General features: G+C 50.0%; 1 protein-coding gene across 1 annotated transcript in view; it reads right to left on the bottom strand.

The window, feature by feature from the left end:
• The window catches only part of LOC142302794 (complement C3-like), a 421,200-nt gene that overhangs the window by 149,544 nt on the left and 250,841 nt on the right, over window positions 1-20,815 (bottom strand). The window lies entirely within an intron of this gene.

Here is a 20,815-nt window from a genome sequence, read left to right as displayed (position 1 = left end):
TTTGGCATGTTGTCAGAGGTGAAGTTGCAGTTCAAGTGAAGGTCTGGGGTGCTGGGTATTTTTTTATACACACCCACTAATTAACCGGTCATTTATTGAGCACAGGTGAGGATGTAAACTAGGATTGGGTGCATTATATGACAAGGCGACAAAACTTTTGTCTTGCCAAAATCTGACTTTTCTGTGTTCATTAAATGATCAATATTTCAGCTTTGCAGCAACTTTATTTTCATAACCTAAACCAAATTTGGGAGGGTTTCAGCTTTCAAAAGAGTAATTTATAAAACCAATGGATGAATTTAAAGTTAGGTTATAAGCTTTTATTTACATAACATGGATAAGCGACAGAACTTCTGTCAGGGAGTGTATGTGTATGTTTGAAAAAGGTCCTGCGGACCGAAACATCACGTTTTACACTTACCTGTTGAGCCACGATTAAACGGATTTGTTCACTACAGCATGATAGGTCCGAGTGACAAGTTTTTTCTTATTTTTTTTTTTTTACATAAGTGTTTGTAAACCAAAACCAGGAGTGGAACAATCATGGGACAAGTTTAATAGAAACTCGGGCACCACTGCTGCGTTTTTTACTCACTCCCGGTTTTGGATGCAAATACTAAGGTAAAACCTCCCCAAATACTAACCGTGTGCACAAGGCCTAAGGTGACATTTAGGCTTTGGTCCACAATGAGCTTTTGGTGAGTTTTTGATTTTGCAGATATTCGGTGTCTAATGATTTCTGCCCGATTTCTGGAGCCTTATCCAATGTCCAGTGTCTGATGACCTCTGCTGGATGTCTGGAGCCTTACCCAATGTCCGGTGTCTGAAGACCTTTACCCGATGTCTGGAGTCTTATCCAATGTCCAGTGTCTGATGACCTCTGACGGATGTCCGGAGCCTTACCCAATGTCCAGTGTCTGATGACTTCTGCCCGATGTCTGGAACCTTATCCAATGTCCAGTGTCTGTTAACCTCTGCTCGATGTCTGGAGCCTTAAGGCCACGTCACACTAAGCAACATCGCTAGCAACATCGCTGCTGACGCACAACTTGCTAGCGATGTTGCTGTGTGTGACATCCAGCAGTACCCTGGCCCCTGCTGTGAGGTCGCCGGTTGTTGCTGAATTTCCTGGACCATTTTTTAGTTGTTGCTCTCCCGCTGTGAAGCACACATCGCTGTGTGTGGCAGCGAGAGAGCAACAACTGAATGTGCAGGTAGCAGGAGCCGGCTTCTGCGGACGCTGGTAACCAATGTAAATATCGGGTAACCAAGAAGCCCTTTCCTTGGTTACCCTATATTTACCTTCGTTACCAGCGTCCGCCGCTCTCACGCGGCGAGTGCCGGCTCCCTGCTCCCTGCACACATAGCCAGACTACACATCGGGTAATTAACCCGATGTGTACTCTGGCTAGGAGTGCAGGGAGCCAGCGCTAAGTGGTGCGCGCTGGTAACCAAGATAAATATCGGGTTGGTTACCCGATATTTACCTTAGTTACCAAGCGCAGCATCGCTTCCACGCGTCGCTGCTGGCTGGGGGCTGGTGCCTGGTTGCTGGTGTGATCTGCCTGTGTGACAGCTCACCAGCAACCCGTGTAGCGATGCTCCAGCGATCCCTGCCAGGTCAGGTTGCTGGTGGGATCGCTGGAGCGTCGCTTAGTGTGACGGTACCTTTACCTGATGTCCGGTGTGTGATGACTTCTGCCCGATGTCTGGAGCCTTATCCGGTGTCTGGTGTCTAATGACTTCTGCCCGATGTCTGGTGTCTGATGACTTCTGCCTGATGTCTTGAACCTTACCCGTTGACCAGTGTCTGATGACCTCTGCCTGATGTCTGGAGACTTACCCGATGTCCGGTTTCTTCTGACTCTGCCAAATACCTGGAACCTTGCCTGATGACTTCCTGTGTCTGTCCTGTTCCTGAGTAGGTTGTCTTGTGTTCCTGTCCGTCTCCATGGCCAGGACCAGCCAGTATCACTGATCCATCCTACCTAAGTTTCTGGTCCGTTCCTGTGTTCTGGGACCAGCCTGATCCTGACCTGTTCCTGATCTGTACTGTGTTCCCATGCCAGTCCTGTCTGATTCTGCCTGTTCTCCTGTCCTGCGGTTATGTAGCTCAGCTGCCACAGTCCCTGGATGCCGCCCTTTCCTTCCTTTGCCTGTGTTGGTCTGGGGCCCCCTGTGGTCCAGTGAGTCTACCTCACCCTTGGGATATGCTACACCTGCGCTTACCACCTCATCCTCTGGAGTTGAGCATGATATACAGTTAGGTCCAGAAATATTTGGACAGTGACACAAGTTTTGTTATTTTAGTTGTTTACAAAAACATGTTCAGAAATACAATTATATATATAATATGGGCTGAAAGTGCACACTCCCAGCTGCAATATGAGAGTTTTCACATCCAAATCGGAGAAAGGGTTTAGGAATCATAGCTCTGTAATGCATAGCCTCCTCTTTTTCAAGGGACCAAAAGTAATTGGACAAGGGACTCTAAGGGCTGCAATTAACTCTGAAAGCATCTCCCTCGTTAACCTGTAATCAATGAAGTAGTTAAAAGGTCTGGGGTTGATTACAGGTGTGTGGTTTTGGATTTGGAAGCTGTTGCTGTGACCAGACAACATGCGGTCTAAGGAACTCTCAATTGAGGTGAAGCAGAACATCCTGAGGCTGAAAAAAAAAAGAAAAAATCCATCAGAGAGATAGCAGACATGCTTGGAGTAGCAAAATCAACAGTCAGGTACATTTTGAGAAAAAAGGAATTGACTGGTGAGCTTGGGAACTCAAAAAGGCCTGGGCGTCCACGGATGACAACAGTGGTGGATGATCGCCGCATACTTTCTTTGGTGAAGAAGAACCCGTTCACAACATCAGCTGAAGTCCAGAACACTCTCAGTGAAGTAGGTGTATCTGTCTCTAAGTCAACTGTAAAGAGAAGACTCCATGAAAGTAAATACAAAGGGTTCACATCTAGATGCAAACCATTCATCATTTCCAAAAATAGACAGGCCAGAGTTAAATTTGCTGAAAAACACCTCATGAAGCCAGCTCAGTTCTGGAAAAGTATTCTATGGACAGATGAGACAAAGATCAACCTGTACCAGAATGATGGGAAGAAAAAAGTTTGGAGAAGAAAGGGAATGGCACATGATCCAAGGCACACCACATCCTCTGTAAAACATGGTGGAGGCAACGTGATGGCATGGGCATGCATGGCTTTCAATGGAACTGGGTCACTTGTGTTTATTGATGACATAACAGCAGACAAGAGTAGCCGGATGAATTCTGAAGTGTACCGGGATATACTTTCGGCCCAGATTCAGCCAAATGCCGCAAAGTTGATCAGACGGAGCTTCATAGTACAGATGGACAATGACCCCAAGCATACAGCCAAAGCTACCCAGGAGTTCATGAGTGCAAAAAATTGGAACATTCTGCAATGGCCAAGTCAATCACCAAATCATAACCCAATTGAGCATGCATTTCACTTGCTCAAATTCAGACTTCAGACGGAAAGACCCACAAACAAGCAAGACCGGAAGGCTGCGGCTGTAAAGGCCTGGCAAAGCATTAAGAAGGAGGAAACCCAGCGTTTGGTGATGTCCATGGGTTCCAGACTTAAGGCAGTGATTGCCTCCAAAGGATTCGCAACAAAATATTGAAAATAAAAATATTTTGTTTGGCTTTGGTTTATTTGTCCAATTACTTTTGACCTCCTAAAATGTGGAGTGTTTGTAAAGAAATGTGTACAATTCCTACAATTTCTATCAGATATTTTTGTTCAAACCTTCAAATTAAACGTTACAATCTGCACTTGAATTCTGTTGTAGAGGTTTCATTTCAAATCCAATGTGGTGGCATGCAGAGCCCAACTCACGAAAATTGTGTCACTGTCCAAATATTTCTGGACCTAACTGTATGTTTTTGATGCTGTGGCTTTTGCCTCTTTTCCGTATTTCATTTATTTATCTTGCCAAACACCATCCTAAGATACACAGGAATGTATCCAGATCTCCACCATATTTTCCAATGTGTTTCATCACAATGATTCATCTGGAATAAACAGTAGCATGTCTCACTATCGGACAAATCAAGTCACATAAACCTAACTTCCGCAGTGCATGACTCCCTGAATGCTGTGAGTCTAAAGGGCGCTTTACACGCTGCGACATCTCTAGCGATGTCGCTAGCGATCGCACCTGCCCCGATTGTTTGTGCGTCACGGGAGAATCGCTGCCCGTGGCGGACAAAATCGCTAGTACCCGTCGCATATACTTACCTTCCTAGCGACGTCTCTGTGGGCGGCAAACAACCTCTTTTTTAAGGGGGGGGTTCGTGCGCCGTCACAGCGACGTCACACAGCGGCCCGCCAATAGAAGTGGAGGGGCGACCCCAACAAATAACAATAGGTAACACAGTACCCAATACAGTAAATATACAACCCTGAGTAGGCCCAGTCCAGGAACCACTTCTCACCCCAATATCCCTGGCCGCAACACACCGACCCAGAGATGAGGTATTAATCACCTACGGATTAATACCCCCCAACTTTGCAGAACCCCGTGCCTGCAACATCCCGGAACCTGGAGCCACCATACCAAGATGGTGTCTCTCTGTCCAGTTACCATTGCCTTTAACCGCCTCTGGACCAGACCTACCCCCGCTGCTGTGACAAAGAAACAACCCAGACAAAATTCCCCTCGGTATTAAACACAAGGGAGGGTGGGCGGGGATCGTTCCATATCCGGAAGTCAAGAGAGAGGGGGTAAGTCAAGATCCTTTACTTACACCCCTCAACTGTCCCACCTCTTCCTCCAGAGAACTCCACCTACCCCACCAATCCCTTTATTCTGCCTCATAAACAAACCATTCCTGTTTCCATTAACCCCATCACTCCTTCCCTCCCTCTAGTCATGTCGCCCTTCCACCCTATGGGTTCCATGGCTTTCTTGACCATTGAGGAAGGATTCTCCAGTCGTGCTGTGTGTGTGTTACCCACCAATACCATCTGTAAATAATACACGAACTGCATGTGACTTGGTTTAAAATTGGCCACAGCAGCCTTTATTACCTATTATTTACATACTAACACAAGGGGGCGCCGTCCAACGGGCGACCCCAACAAATAACAATAGGTAACACAGTAACCAATACAGTAAATATACAACCCTGAGTAGGCCCAGTCCAGGAACCACTTCTCACCCCAATATCCCTGGCCGCAACACACCGACCCAGAGATGAGGTATTAATCACCTACGGATTAATACCCCCCAACTTTGCAGAACCCCGTGCCTGCAACATCCCGGAACCTGGAGCCACCATACCAAGATGGTGTCTCTCTGTCCAGTTACCATTGCCTTCAACCGCCTCTGGACCAGACCTACCCCCCGCCAAAGGACAGGGCACGTGACTCCTTACGTGGCCTGGACCCGCCACACACCAAAAGCTTGTATCACACCTCCACGCAATCCCAGCGTCCACAAAACAGCACCAAGAACGTTAAGATGTACCCCCATCGCATCTCCAAAACCGCCAGTTCAGCGCCACCAACTTTTGGCGCCGCCCCCCAATAAGGCTCGATTGATACTGCCTACCGCACGAGCCACACGCCATTCCAACCTGGTCACACTATCAAAACTACCCCACGATTAAGCCCGGGTATGTCTTCCACAATGCAACAAACCAACAAATTTTTTTTTTTTTTTAAAACATTCATAAATAACTTCTCGAGATACCAAATCGCCGCCTCCCATTTACTGGACCAGTACCATCGACCCGTCCAGACCCAACTGGCAAAATTCGGGCGAGCCTCAGACCGTCGAGGCCCCGCGAACCAACGAATGCCCAAATATCCAAATATGAGGCACACCCTCACCACAAAACCCAGAGGTTATAAACCCACAGATAACACCAACCTGTTACGCCACCTATTCCACTCCAAAAGACTCAAACGCCCCCATTGGCTTTAACCCGATAACAACTGAGGCCAAACGTAATGCCGAAAAACAAGAGGACTCCCACCTCCCAATACTTCTCACAACCCCTTTTCTGAGACCACCGAGGGGCCTCCGTAGCAACCCAATCCAGAAGGAATACGACCCGTAGTATTCCAGGCGCCCACCCCCGCCGCTTGCAATCAATTCTGCAGCACTGCCACAAAATGGTACCTTAACAAACGTGACAAGAACGAGCCTGGGCGTCCTCACAACATAATTCCGCACCCGGGACCGCGTATAACAACACCAACCTTCACCACCTGCCCAATCTGATTCGGTGAGCGACGAAGCTGGCGCTCAACCCACTGCCCCACCGCAGACACATCCTCCAACATCCAACCTCCGCTCTTAACCGTAGATGAGCTGACCAACCCCACAATCTCAAAGCCCCCCCCAAAAGGCTAACACAAACCGTTTTGGACAAGAGGAAACCAAACCCGCTTGTGTTCAGATGAACATATCAACCACAAACCACTCACCAAACGCTGCCACAAAACAACGGAGACGGACCCTTGTGTCCCCGCTCCCTCACACCCTTACGACAAAACCCTTCAAGGCCTGCCGCGCACTAAGATCCTGCGAAACATCTCTCCACCTCCAATCCTCAACAAGACAGCCACAGCCGCCACCCTCTGCTCCACTGCTGGCGCCGGCCTAGCAACCTGAAAAACCGTTACTCCCCACTGCCAACGCCACCACCAATACTCCACCGGGCCCTCCTCACACATGGCCCCAAACAACGTTATCCGCGCCACCCACACTTCTGGATACCAGCACCAAATAACCTCAGTCACTGAGCTCCGAGCCGCTCCCCAACACAGCCACACCAGACTCCACATGCCCTCCGGACACACCGTGCCCACCTCGCCTGCTACCCGGCCTCAACTCCCGAGGCCTGCAGAACTGAAAGGAAACAAAGCAGCTGCTATTCCCTTGGCGAACCCCCAGTACTGGTTGCGCCACGCATAACCCTTTTTTTTTTTTAAAAACGCATACAATTGAGAAACCAACTGCCGCAAGTACGCCACCCTTGGCCCCAGGATTAGCAAACCAAGTATTAATCGAATTCTCCACCAACTGATAGTCAGAATGACAGCACACCTTCCTCTCGGAAAAAACTGCCAACCTCCCCAACTCGACCACTACCACCGATTGGAAGCGCTACCCACAATGCCCAACCAGAAAACAACTGGACCCGCTGCATCCGAGTACCGCAGCTACGTTCCATCAGGTACCACCTTACCCAGCCACAATCCGCGGCCACTAAATCGCCGTAAGAAAACCTCCTAGACCATCAGATCATCATCGATCTCCCTCGTGACCCCACACAAATGATCCGATGGCTGCACCCTTGGCGCAGCCATCGCCAGCCATCCAGCAGACACGCGCCCCAGCGGCGTAACTCTGCACCCGTGGTTCGACCACCCCAGCAACGACTGCATCGCCTGAAACCGCACCGTCTTAGCTGACCCAACTGCCTCTATCGCAGCCCATAGGACCACACCATTACCCACCAAGCCTACCTCTTTGACCATAACATCAAACTTTATCCCCCACAAACCGTATCACTGGCGTTGGACCCTCAGTCTTCGCCTGCCCCAACAGGCCCAAAAGAGTATCCACCACCATCTGCAATGAAACAATCAACCCAAACGAATCATCAACCCGCCAACTCGATGTACAGAGACTCAACCCATCCTGAATGAGAGGTGTAAGCTGGGCCACACCACGCACAAACCACTCCACAAAGAAATAACCGCCTCCAAAGGAACATAAAATGGGACAAAACCCATTAGCACCCACCGATCAACATAATAACTCCCCTCCCCACCGCAGCACCAGAACTGCTAGCTAGCAGGGTGAACCAGTAACAAACTAAGTGCCGCCTCCAAATCCGCCGTTGCCATCAATGCTCCACGGCTCACCGCCTTTACCAAATCCCACCCTCTGTCAAACGACACATAATAAACCGCTGACCATTCTGGAGCCAAGCAGGCATACCCCGATGACTCCTCCATATAAGATACGTTTTGAACAAGCCGAAATATATATATATATACGGCTCCATTCCGGCACTACCCCCAACAGAGAAACCCAATCATGACAAGGAGGGCCCCGAATGGCCCACCCATCCTGCCCAAAGCCACTTCCTGACCCCTCTTTCCACTGACAACCTCCAGGTGTCCCCTAGCCCAGCGCAAACTTCCAATAAGGATGCGAAGATCCACCAATACAAATAGTAAGACGCAGAATTACTATATTCCTTACCACAACCCAACACTTATGCGTAAGACAACCGTCCGCGCCAAATCTGCACCACCCATCATTCTATTCCCCCCAAAAAACCCTCATCGTCCGTGTCGCCGGGGTTCCAAGCCCCGAACAGCCAACTGCCCCCCAAAAGGGGCTGACTAGGAGCCGTCATCCACTGCAGCCATAAGGATGTGCCCGTATGATCCTACCGCATACTGGCACGCAACACCTTCCCTTGCTGAAATTACTCGGCGTACTGAAGCCAGACTAAACCGCCATATGACCTAACAAGCCACCCCAAATGGATCCATATAACCAAACCACGCCGAACCAATTACCCAATTCCTTCCCCCCGATACCCTTGCCAAAAACGCAAATGCCCTCAGCCACGTTGCAAATGTACGAGGGGTGAGCCTCCACCGGCGATCCCCTCCCTCTACTTATCCTTCCTGAAATCACGTGGCTGAACCTAATCCAGGTGAAACTGTTCCAGGGGGAGCAGCGAAAGTATTTGTACACTTTCCCCATTCAAATCTTATCCCTCACATCCTCCAGCAGGTGAGCCCCCCCCCCCCCAGCGGGCCTTCGAAGCACCCATACCTCTCACACTTGGCCACTGTCATCCAGACGCACCATCTCATCCCCCTCTTCTTTCCTCACCACTCACTCTGTCACAGCCCTTGCCACCTCTGCCCGAAAATGCTCCCCTGCCGCCTCCTGCGCCCTCACTCTGCCTGTCGCACCTGCGCCTACTAACCACCGATCCCGTCCATGCCGCCGGCGGTGCATGCGCACTCTCCACAACCATACACACCACTGCAGTAAAACCCCATACCTGGTCAAAACACAAACCCACTCGGCGCTGTCGTGTCCGCAGCCGCCCCCCCACCAACTGTGCCCTAACCCTGCCGAATCCACGGCCGTCTCACCCGACCGCGACCCGGCGTATCCTGGAATAAAAGTCACGCCATCCGGACATCTGATTCTTCCATCGCTGCCTCCTCCTCCTCCTCGCTGGAGCCGACCGCCTCTGGCTCATGTAACGCAGACGCCGCCGAAGTGCTGCCACCACCACGGCCGTCCTCCTGGTACGCCGCGTGGGCACCATCCTCCATCTTCTGTCCCGCGGCGACAACCCCGGAAACCGTCCCATCCCACGGGCTGCCAAAGCGGGCCTCATCTTCTGGCCTGACCCCCCCCCTTGCTGCCTGCAAGGACGGGGGGTACCTGTGGCCCTCCCCGCTGTCAGCAGACTCCCATCCAGAGCCGCCAGCCTCCTGCCCTCCTGGGCCCAGAAGGCATCAGTCCGCCGGGCCCTCCCCACCCCTGGGGGAGACCGCCGCTGCCGGGAGCTGCACGCCTGCTCTGGGTGACCAGGCAGGGACCGCAGGGCCCCCGCCGTCACCCCCACGTACCGACTCCTCCCGGGCATCCGTCGCACCAGGCTCGCCTGCCCTGGTGCCGGACCCCCTGCTGGCTGCAGCCCCCCGGCTCCCCCCCCTCCACCAGTGGGGGGGAGGGGTAACGCTGGCCTCCGTCCTCGCCGGGCGCTCTCCTGGCCAGGAGCCGCCGCATCCAGCCCTCCTGGGCCCATGAAAGCCTCTGTCCGCTGGACCCTCCCCCTCCTGGGGGAGACCGCCGCGGCCGGGAGCTGCACCCTGATCTGGGTGACCGAGCAGGAACTGCAGGGCCCCTGCCGTCACCCCCACTCACCGACGCCTCCCGGGCACCCGTCGCCCCAGGCCCGCCTGCCCTGGTGCCGGACCCACCACTGGCTGCAGCTCCGCGGCCCCCCCCACCGTCCGTGAGGGGTAAAGCTGGCCTCTGTCACCGCCGGACGCTCTCCCCGTCCGGGAGCCGCCGCATCCAGCAATCCAGGCCGCGGCTCGGACCCGGAAGTAGGCCGCAGACTAGCCACGCCCCCCTCCCGGCTGCCGCGGCCCGGACGGAGATTCCTCCCGCGGCCGGAGCGGCAGCTGAGTACTGCCCTGCCAACGTCACCGCCGCGGAGGGTCCCCGAAGGGGCTCTCGCATCTCCTCCTCGCTCCCCCCGCACACGGCCAGTACCTGAGAGATGAGGGAGGGGGGACGCCGCCCGCAGCTGACAGGGGAGCGAGGGGAAAGTGCCAACGGGTTAACCCCCAGCAGCCAAGACGTGGGACCGCGCTGCCAGGGGCCCGTGCACTGCCATGATGACGCCGCTGGTCCCGGATAGCAGCCATCCTGTCGCACGTCCGGATCGTTCCATATCCGGAAGTCAAGAGAGAGGGGGTAAGTCAAGATCCTTTACTTACACCCCTCAACTGTCCCACCTCTTCCTCCAGAGAACTCCACCTACCCCACCAATCCCTTTATTCTGCCTCATAAACAAACCATTCCTGTTTCCATTAACCCCTTCACTCCTTCCCTTCCCTCTAGTCATGTCGCCCTTCCACCCTATGGGTTCCATGGCTTTCTTTCATGTAATAATCTCAAAAAGTAACATACACCAGCTCTATCTCACTATTGGGTATGTGCCCTTAACATTTCCGCCATGAAAATTCATTTTGGTGTCATTTTGGAAGGTTTTCTGGTGAGTCCATAAAAATGGCGTAAAACTCGGACAAAATTGTTCACAGCTGTGACTTTTGAGTGATAAATGCTTCAAGGGGTCTTCCCCATGCTGTTGCCATGTCATTTGAGCACTCTTCTGAGACTTTTGTGACATTTTTAGGGTTTCTACATGCTGCCGGGGGTCATTTCATAAAAATACTCGGGTCTCCCATAGGATAACATTGGGCTCGGTGCTCGGGCCGAGTACACGAGTATCTTGGGATGCTCGGCCCGAGCCTCGAGCTTTTTGGTACTCGCTCATCACTAGTAGCGATGTGTGCTGCCTCAGGAACGACGAACAACCTGCGTCCCGCACAAGTAAGATATTTGGGAAATGAACGACGTGTCAACGATCAACGATTTGGTGAGTATTTTTGATAGTTAGCAGACGCTCGTAGGTATCACATGCAACAACGTCGCTAACGAAGCTGGATGTGCGTCATGAATTCCGTGACCCCAGCGATATCTCGTTAGTGATGTTGTTGCGTGTAAAGTAGCCTTTAGGTGATTTACCTTCTAATTTGTGTCTGGCACTCATTGTGGAATTTAATATACCATGAAACAAAAAATAATAAGGTAATACATTTATTTGTAGGGAATACATATAGAATATATATTGAGACAATCTAGTGGATGGTAGAAAAGACAAGTCATTGACGGTATATAAAACCATGGGATCAGTAAATAGATGACCTATTAGGCACAGTTTTGGGTTGTAACATAAAAGTGAGGATCTAGTATGTCGTATAGATAAACCTAAGTATCCCTATATGCCATAAGGCTAGTTTGATGCCTTCCTAGTGTAGGGAATGGCACCCTAAAATTTGCGCAAATGGAACCCCCACTAACCTTCGTCTCACCCTTCGCATATCTTACCCTAATGATCCCTAAACTTAAATGAAAGTGCTAAATGATAATTGTTCATTGAGGCCACATGGTTTTGGTGGTCTTAAGAGGATAAAATCATCTGACTCTTTTTGGTAGATTTTTTTCTATCCCAGTCACCACCTCTCAGTGGTGGTGAGTCAACTCAAGGAGATCAGAACGCTATTCTCCATATTCACATGTCTGACTATATGTGTGTGTATTGCTTACCCTGAAAGGGCAATTAGATTTATGCAGTTGTTTTTAAAGTACAAAAAACAGATGTTAGAAATCATGAGTCTTACACCCAAGGAACAAAAAAGTATAAAAAAAAGTCTCTGCAGAACATAACTTTTCATCCAAGGAGGCAATCTAATGCCCGCTTTACACGCTTCAATAAATCTTTCAATCCGTCGCCGGGGTCAAGTTGTAAGTGACGCACATCCTGCATCGTTCGTGACGTATTTGCGTGTGACACCTACGTGCAATCAAGATTGAACGAAAATACGGTGATCGCATACACGTCGTTTATTCCTCATACATTGGACGTTTTGTTGTATGAACCTAGTCAATTGAAACGTGTGACATCCCTCATACGATTTTGGTGTCTGAGGCTATGTGCGCAGGTGTGCGCTCTCCACCGCAGCTTAAAAAAAGTCTGCTTCAGAGCGCAGCTGAAAAGCTGCGTTCTGAAGTGCCTCACAATGTCTGTCATTCACTAATCTCTGTCAGTCCGTCACCATCTCTGTCCCTCTCTCTCTGTCCATGTCAGTCTATCCCTCTTACCCCCTCTCTCATACTCACCGATCCCTGCCAATAACTCCTTATTACCCCGATTTGCCAACGCACCAGGGCAAATCGGGAAGAGCCGGGGACAGTCCCAGAACTGTCGCATCTAATGTATGCGGCAATTCTGGGCGGCTGTTGGCTGATATTGTTAGGCTGGGGGGCTCCCCATAACGTGGAGCTCCCCATCCTGAGAATACCAGCCTTCAGCCGTATGGCTTTATCTGGCTGGTTTTAAAATTGGGGGGGACCGCACGCCGTTTGTTTTAATTATTTAATTATTTATTTCACTGCACAGTATAGACACGCCCACCGGCTGCTGTGATTGGGTGCAGTGTGACACCTGTCACTCAGCGTGGGGGCGTGTCTCACTGTAACCAATCATAGGCGCCGGTGGGCGGGGAAAGCAGGGAATACGAGATTGTTTAATGGGCGGCCGGCTTTTTCAAAACAGTAAAAGCCGCCGGAGCAGTGTGAATGCCGTGCAGCGCGGCGCCGGGGATCGGTGAGTATGAGAGAGGGCTGCTCAATTCACTTACTCAGGAGTTTAGCGGTCACCGGTGAGTCAATCAGGACGCGACACAGACAGAGCCGCAGCATGACAATGAAGTCGGGTGAAGTTCACCCGAGTTCATTCTGACAGTGCGGCTCTGTCTGAGTCTGCTGTCATCTGCCATTCAGCTCTGCTACATGGCTGTCTGTGGCTGCTGTCAGCGGCCATGTAGCAGAGCTGAATGGCAGATGACATAGTAAAAACGCATCCCTACACATTACACACGCTTGGCAAGTCAATAAATAAAAAAAAAAAAAAAAGGTGCCCAATGCATACGTCACACAACACATGATCTAAAGGATCGCACATAAAATTGATCAATTTAACATAGACTACTAACGCACGTGTGACAGCAAATGAACGACCAACGTGTGATCTCATAAGATCCCGTATGCAACCTGGGCGTGTCACATCGCATACGAGATCGCACACCTAATTGTAAGGTGTAAAGCAGGCTTTACAAATTACAGTTGAAAGATATCAATATATCCTTTAAAAGAAAGGAAACATACGGTAAATTCTATTACAGGATTTCTAAAACAAGGAAGCTTATACTGACCCAAATATTAGGCTACCTAAGAACATAAAATTGATTTTTCTTCGACTGGCACTGAAATTTCAGAACTGGATACTATAGTGAAAAATCAGCACACTAGACAGAAATGTTCGAGGTGGGGGACAAACATGAAATATCAAGAAACAGTCTTCTCAAAGTAGACTTTTCTGGAGCAAAATTATCCCCTGAAAAACCAGTTCAACCTGACCAATCCCCACAGTCCCACCGACCAACTCAGGTCCTAAAACTGTGCTCTAGGTCGCTAACAACTGACGAGCTGGCCATTTTAAGTGAGGGCTTCTCTTTTGTACCTACAACTGACCTTGATGTTTTTGAATATACAAAGAATTTAAATCTGTTTGGACGTAAATTGAAAATGCAAAAATTTCATCAGGAAGGACAACAAAAACTATGCAGTGTTCCTGATAACCTTTTACAGGTCATCAGATTACTTTACAATTTCAGTGAAGAAAACCCTAACCTAAAAAGAAATGGCCCCTTTAAAGACTTTCTAAAATGCCACCAGTACAAAGTGACTTTTCTGCAATTGACTAGGGATGAGAGGGCCCAATGAAGTTCTGGTTCACCAGGTACAGTCGAACTTCAGATAATAGTTTAGTTCGGGGCCCAAACTTGACCCGGACTCCATATAAATCAATGAGGACTAGAGATGAGCCACCCCCTAGAGTTCGAGTTCGGTTCAGTTCGTCTACCGGAGGACAAGTTTGACGAACGTTCGACGAACCAACTCGAACCCCATTGAAAACAATGGCAGGCAAACACAAACACATACAAAACACATAGAAAACACCTTTTAAGGTGTCCAAAAAGTGACAAGTGACACAACAAACACATGGGAAAGTGACAAGGACATACTCGTATACTCATGCAAAAACAAAAGAGCTGGATGAGTAAAAAGAGGAAGAGACACAGATATAGGCATGTCATACCCTTCTAAAATCATGTAAGGCCAAAAACACACTTCCGCATAAAAAACGTATGTGTGACACGGTCCGTTTTCTGGTTTTTTTTGGGCGTTTCTCCGGTACGTATGACATCCGTGTGATGGCAAATGCTATCCGTGTGTGCATGTGGAATGTCCGTGTGTGCGTGTGGAATGTCGGTGTATGCGTACGTGTAATGTCCGTGTGAAATGTTACGTGTGTGATGCACAATGTCGTTTGATACATACCCGCTGACACCAGACAGAGTTGCACGATGAGAATGAACTCGGGTGAACTTCACCCGACTTCATCCTCATACCGCGGCTCTGTCTGTGTGTCGCGTACTGATTAGCGGTCACCCGTGAAGGACTCACCAGTGACCGCTATTCCCCTGAGTGACTGAAGTGAGCAGCGCGCTTAGCGCTGCCGTCACTCAGGTTACTCGCGGCGAGCTGGATCCTCCACCCGAGACCGCAACTCACCTGTGACTTCATCGCTGTCACTCGGGCAACTTGCTGTCACAGTTGGAGGATCCAGCGGTGGCCGCGGGTAACCTGAGTGACAGCTCAGCTGATCGCGCGGCTCACCTCAGTTGCTGCGTGGAGCTGACAGGAGTGGCGGTGTTCTTCTGCAGCTCCTGTCACCTTCATGTAGCAGAGCTGGAAGCGACACTGGATCTCCGTGGATTACGCCGGACTTGGATGGGTATTTGGGGCATAATAAATTGGTGAACGAGGGAATTTGTTATTGTTTTTTATTTCAAATAAAGGATTTTTTCACTGTGTGTGTTTTTTTACTTAAACTTACAGGTTAATCATTGGGGGTGTCTCATAGACGCCTGTAATGATTAATCTTGGACTTATTGGCAGCTATGGGCTGCCAATAACTCCTTATTACCCCGATTGCCAACGCACCAGGGCAAATCAGGAAGAGCCGGGTAGAGTCCCAGAACTGTCGCATCTATTGTATGCGGCAATTCCGGGTGGCTGCTGGCTGATATTGTTAGGATGGGGGGCTTCCCATAACGTGGGGCTCCCCATCCTGAGAATTCCAGCCTTCAGCTGTATGGCTTTGTCGCGGGCGGAAAGGAGTTTCTGGGAACGCCGCTCGCCTGAGGGAATTTCTGGCGCTTGGGTCCGGTGCTTCTGCTCTTCGGTGGCTCGAGCATTGGGCCGAACCCGGGGGCTCGAGCAGCGCCTCCTCGCCCACGAGTGAAAAGGGCAGGTTTGGTGGTGGGATGTCGGTTGTGACGCCACCCATGGGGTTTTGGTGATCTTGGGCACCACCGCTGCTGATGACGGGGGTTCTCGGGAGCGATGGCGGGGAGCAGCTGAGGTGTTGGCCCCTCCGTGGGTAGGGGCGGTTGGTCCCGGGGCCCCGGTTGGGGGAGAGGTTTGGTTGGATGGATGTTGTGGGTAGGGGCTAGGTGCAGGTGCCGATGCTGGGAGGCAGCGCGGCAGCGGGGCAGCGATACGGTTTAGCGCTGTGCCGGATGGCACTGGTGTACTCACTCAAGTAGTCAATAACAGAGTCTCTGGTAAACCAAACGGCTGGATGGACGGGGCCCGCAGTCGGCTGCGGCGTCTTCACTCTCCCCGGATGGGTTGATGTAGGCTGTCTTTCCCTGCACCTGTGTGTAAGTCTTTGTCCCCTATGGATTCCTACGGGAGGTCCACTCCCCGGCTTGTACGTGTTGGGAAAGCCCGTTTTGCCCGCAGGCGCTGGCCCTTGGATCTCTGGCCGTTGGCAGTGGCTCTTATCCGGACGGGTTGGGCTGTTGCCTTCTGACGGGACTTGGGTGGGAATGAACCTCTGAGGTCCAGACCGCAATCAGAGAATTTGACCTTTACGGCGGCTTCTGAGCCTAGTCAGGGTCTGAGTACCCTGCCTTGGTGCTTAGCTTCAATCCGCTCCCCGGTTCAGTACCGGCAGGCCACCGCCCGACCCCGGTCCTACGGTCCTGCAGATGTCCACTAACTCCTGCAGACGGCCACCACTGTCTGCCCACCTTGCTGATAGTGCCTAGGCTCCAACCCAGACACACACAGTCACTACTTCACTCCTCAACTCCAACTCCACTCCAACTCTAACTGAAAACTCAACTGACTGCTTTTCCCGCCTCCAGGTCTGTGAACTCCTTGGTGGGTGGGGCCAACCGCCTGGCTCCGCCCCACCTGGTGTGGACATCAGACCCTGGAGGGCGCAACAAGGGTTTTTGGTTGATGGGTGTTCCCTACCAGGAAAGGGGGTGTGTATGTGTGTGTTGTTATTCTGTGACCCCTGGAGTCCAGGGCGTCACAGCTTTATTATGGCTGGTATCAAAATTAGGGAGGACCGCATGCCGTTTTTTTAAATTAATTATTTATTTTACTGCACAGTATATACCTGCCCACCGGCGGCTGTGATTGGGTGCAGCGAGACAGCTGTCACTCAACGTGGGGGCGTGTGTAACTGCAACCAATCATAGGCGCCTGTGGGCGGGGGAAGCAGGGAATACAAGTTTGATTAATGAGCGGCCGGCATTTTCAAACGAATTGAAGCCGCGTATTTTCGGCACAGCTGTTCCTCGCCGCGCTGGTGATCGGGGATTGGTAAGTATGAGCCGGGGGAAGAAAAAGACCGAGCGCCAATGTAAGTATGACTGAGAACAGCAAAAAAAAAGGTAAGTAGACTGACTTTAATAAAAAAAAAAAAAATAAATAGATCGCTCGTTTAAAAACGCACACGGACGAAACGTGCTGAACACGGACATGCTCCCATTGACTTTAGCGAGTCCGTGCCTGCATGCTGACTGCCAAAAACGGACATGTTGTCCGTGTGGGAAAATGCACACACGTACTTATCACACGGACACACGTTCTGTGTGATTTTACGCGTGTGTGCCATCACCCATAGAATAACATGGGTCTCCATGTCTCCATGTCTCCGGTACGTGCAATAAAATACCAAACACGTACCGGAGGCAAGGATGTGTGTTGCGGGCCTAAAACACAGCAAGGGCACTCCAAGCAGAGTCTCCCTTTTTTCCAAAAATTGGGCCACACACACCACTTCATTGGCATCACTTGTGCCCCAGTTGCAAACTTGACATGTTGATTTGCATCAAGCACATTCAAAAATACGCCAGCCTTAAGTGTCCCCAGGATGACACCAGGGTAGGTAGCAAAGTCCTTGCTGATCCATGACTTGTTCATCTTGATGAACGTTAGTCTGTCCACATTGTCACTGGACAGACGCGTGCGCTTATCTGTCAGAACACACCCAGCAGCACTGAAGACACGTTCAGAGACAACGCTGGCTGCGGGACACGACAAGATCTCCAAGGCGTAAGTGGAGAGCTCTGGCCATTTTTCAAGATTGGAAGCCCAAAATGAGCAAGGCTCCAGTTGCAAAGTCATGGCATCGATGTTCATTTGGAGATACTCCTGTATCATCCTCTCCAGCCGTTGACTATGTGTCAGACTTCTTGTCTCTGTTGGCCTTGCAAAGGATGGTCTAAAAAAATTCTGAAACGATTCCATAAAATTGCTGTTACCAGCACCAGATACGGTGCTACTGGTACGGGTAGACTGTTGATGACGAGACCGTCCCATGCTTGGCAAGTTACAACTGGGAGATTCACTCTGTGCACCACTGGTGTTTGGTGGAAAAGCCGAGCTAAGATTGAGTAACCGCTTCTGCTCCTACTCCGGCATACATGCGTCCCTTTCTATGGCTGGAATTATTTCGCCAAATTTAGACTTGTACCGAGGATTAGAGATGAGCGAACCGGTCGCGGTTCGGCTCGAGCTTGGTTCGTCGAACGGAGGTCGCGTTCGAGTTCAGTTCGGTGTACCGGTTCGACGAACCACTCAAACCCCATAGTAAACAATGGGAGGCAATCACAAACACATAAAAACACATTATAAATGTACACATATAGTTAATAAACATTGCCATAACACTTACCGGTGCCCGCGATGCGTCCTGCACTCTGTCTCCCGCCGCTTTTCCATCGGTAATCGCTGCGTCCTACCGGTAACCAGCAGTGATGCAGGACCAATTGTGACGTCAAAATAGCCATGTGACCAGTCACGTGTCTATTATCTCATTGGCTACAGACTGGTCACATGGCTTTGATGTCATTCTAGGTCCTGTCATTGCATCTTTCCGCTCTGGCACATGGTCGACTCCCCGTTCTGCTTCCCCGTTCCGTTAGGGACCGGCTGACACAGTAGCAATGACACCATTGCTATGGCAACCCGTCTGTCACGTTACCGCTAACAGCCAGCAGCACTGATCACTCACGGAGTGAAGACTGCACGGGGAGCAGCAGCGTCTTTCTCCCATGCTGTGCTGCTCATGTAGCAGAGCTGCATGGGCTGAAGGAGAAAGACAGAAGAGCATGGATCGTGGAGGGATAAGAGGGAGTAATAAACATGGAGTCTCTACAGTCATGGCCAAAAGTTTTGAGAATGACACCAAAATTATATTTTCACATGATCTGTTGCCCTCTGGTTTTTATTTGTGTTTGTCTGATGTTTACATCACATACAGAAATATAATTGCAATCATATTATGAGTACCAAAAGGTTATATCGACAGAATGAGTTAATGCAGTAAGTCAATATTTGCAGTGTTGACCCTTCTTCTTCAGGACCTCAGCAATTCTCCCTGGCATGCTCTCAATCAACTTCTGGACCAAATCCTGACTGATAGCTGTCCATTCTTGCATAAGCAATGCTTGCATTTTGCCAGAATTTGTTGTTTTTTGTTTGTCCACCCGTCTCTTGATGATTGCCCACAAGTTCTCAATGGGATTAAGATCTGGGGAGTTTCCAGGCCATGGACCCCAAATCTCTATGTCTTGTTCCATGAGCCATTTAGTGATCACCTTTGCTTTATGGCTGGAAAAGGCATTGTTGGGCGCCAAACTGCTCTTGGACAGTTGGGAGAAGTTGCTCTTGGAGGACATTCAGGTACCATTCTTTATTCATGGATGTGTTTTTAGACAAGACTGTGAGTGAGCCGATTCCTTTGGCTGAGAAGCAACCCCACACTTGAATCGTTTCAGGATGCTTAACAGTTGGCATGAGACAAGACTGGTCGTAGCGCTCACCTCTTCTTCTCCTAATAAGCTGTTTTCCAGATGTCCCAAACAATCGAAAAGGGGATTCATCTGAGAAAATGACTTTACCCCAGTCCTCAGCAGTCCACTCCCTGTACCTTTTGCAGAATATCAGTCGGTCCCTGATGTTTTTTCTGGAGAGAAGTGGCTTCTTTGCTGCCCTCCTTGAAAACAGGCCTTGCTCAAAGAGTCTCCGCCTCACAGTGCATGCAGAAGAACTCACACCAGCCTGCTGCCATTGCTGAGCTAGCTCGGCACTGCTGGTAGTCCAATCCCGCAGCTGAAACAGTTTTAAGACACGGTCCTGGCGTTTGCTGGTCCTTCTTGGGCGCCCAGCAGCCTTTTTGGCAATAATGGAAGCTCTCTCCTTGAAGTTCTTGATGATGCGATAGATTGTTGACTGAGGTGCAATCTTTGTAGCTGCGATACTCTTCCCTGTTAGGCCTTTTTTGTGCAGAGCAATGATGGCTGCATGTGTTTTTTTAGAGATAATCATGGTTAACTGAAGAGAAACAATGATACCAAGCACCAGCCTCCTTTTAAAGTGTCCAGTGGTGTCATTCTTACTTAATCATGACTGATTGATCGCCAGCCCTGTCCTCATCAACACCCACACCTGTGTTAATGGAACAATCACTAAAACAATGTTAGCTGCTCCTTTTAAGGCTGGAATGCAATGATGTTGAAATGTGTTTTGGGGGTTAAAGTTCATTTTCTTAGCCAAAATTGACTTTGCAAGTAATTGCTGTTAAGCTGATCACTCTTTATGACATTCTGAAGTATAAGCAAATTGCCATTAGAAAAACTGAACCAGTAGACTTTGTAAAAATTAATATTTGTAGCATTCTCAAAACTTTTGGCCATGACTGTAAGTGTGTCTGTGTATTTATTTCTATTAAAGTATTTTTTCTTTGTGTGGTGTCTTTTTTTTAACCCTTTATTGGAGATTCTTAATGGCTGGGTCAAACTTGCCTGACATTAAGAATTTCTGTCTTAATACGAGCTAGTAAAACAAAGCTAGTATTAACTCATTATTACCCAGCAGGGCAGCTGGAAGAGTTGGATACAGCACCAGATGATGGCGCTTCTATGAAAGCGCCATTTTCTGGGGCGGCTGCGGATTGCAATTCTCAGCAGAGGGACCCAGAAACCTCAGGCTAACCTGTG

Source organism: Anomaloglossus baeobatrachus, chromosome 4 (assembly GCF_048569485.1).
Source record: "Anomaloglossus baeobatrachus isolate aAnoBae1 chromosome 4, aAnoBae1.hap1, whole genome shotgun sequence".
Lineage (NCBI taxonomy): Eukaryota > Metazoa > Chordata > Amphibia > Anura > Aromobatidae > Anomaloglossus > Anomaloglossus baeobatrachus.
Note: the sequence above shows the minus strand (reverse complement) of the source record. Positions and strands in the feature narration are given on the sequence as shown.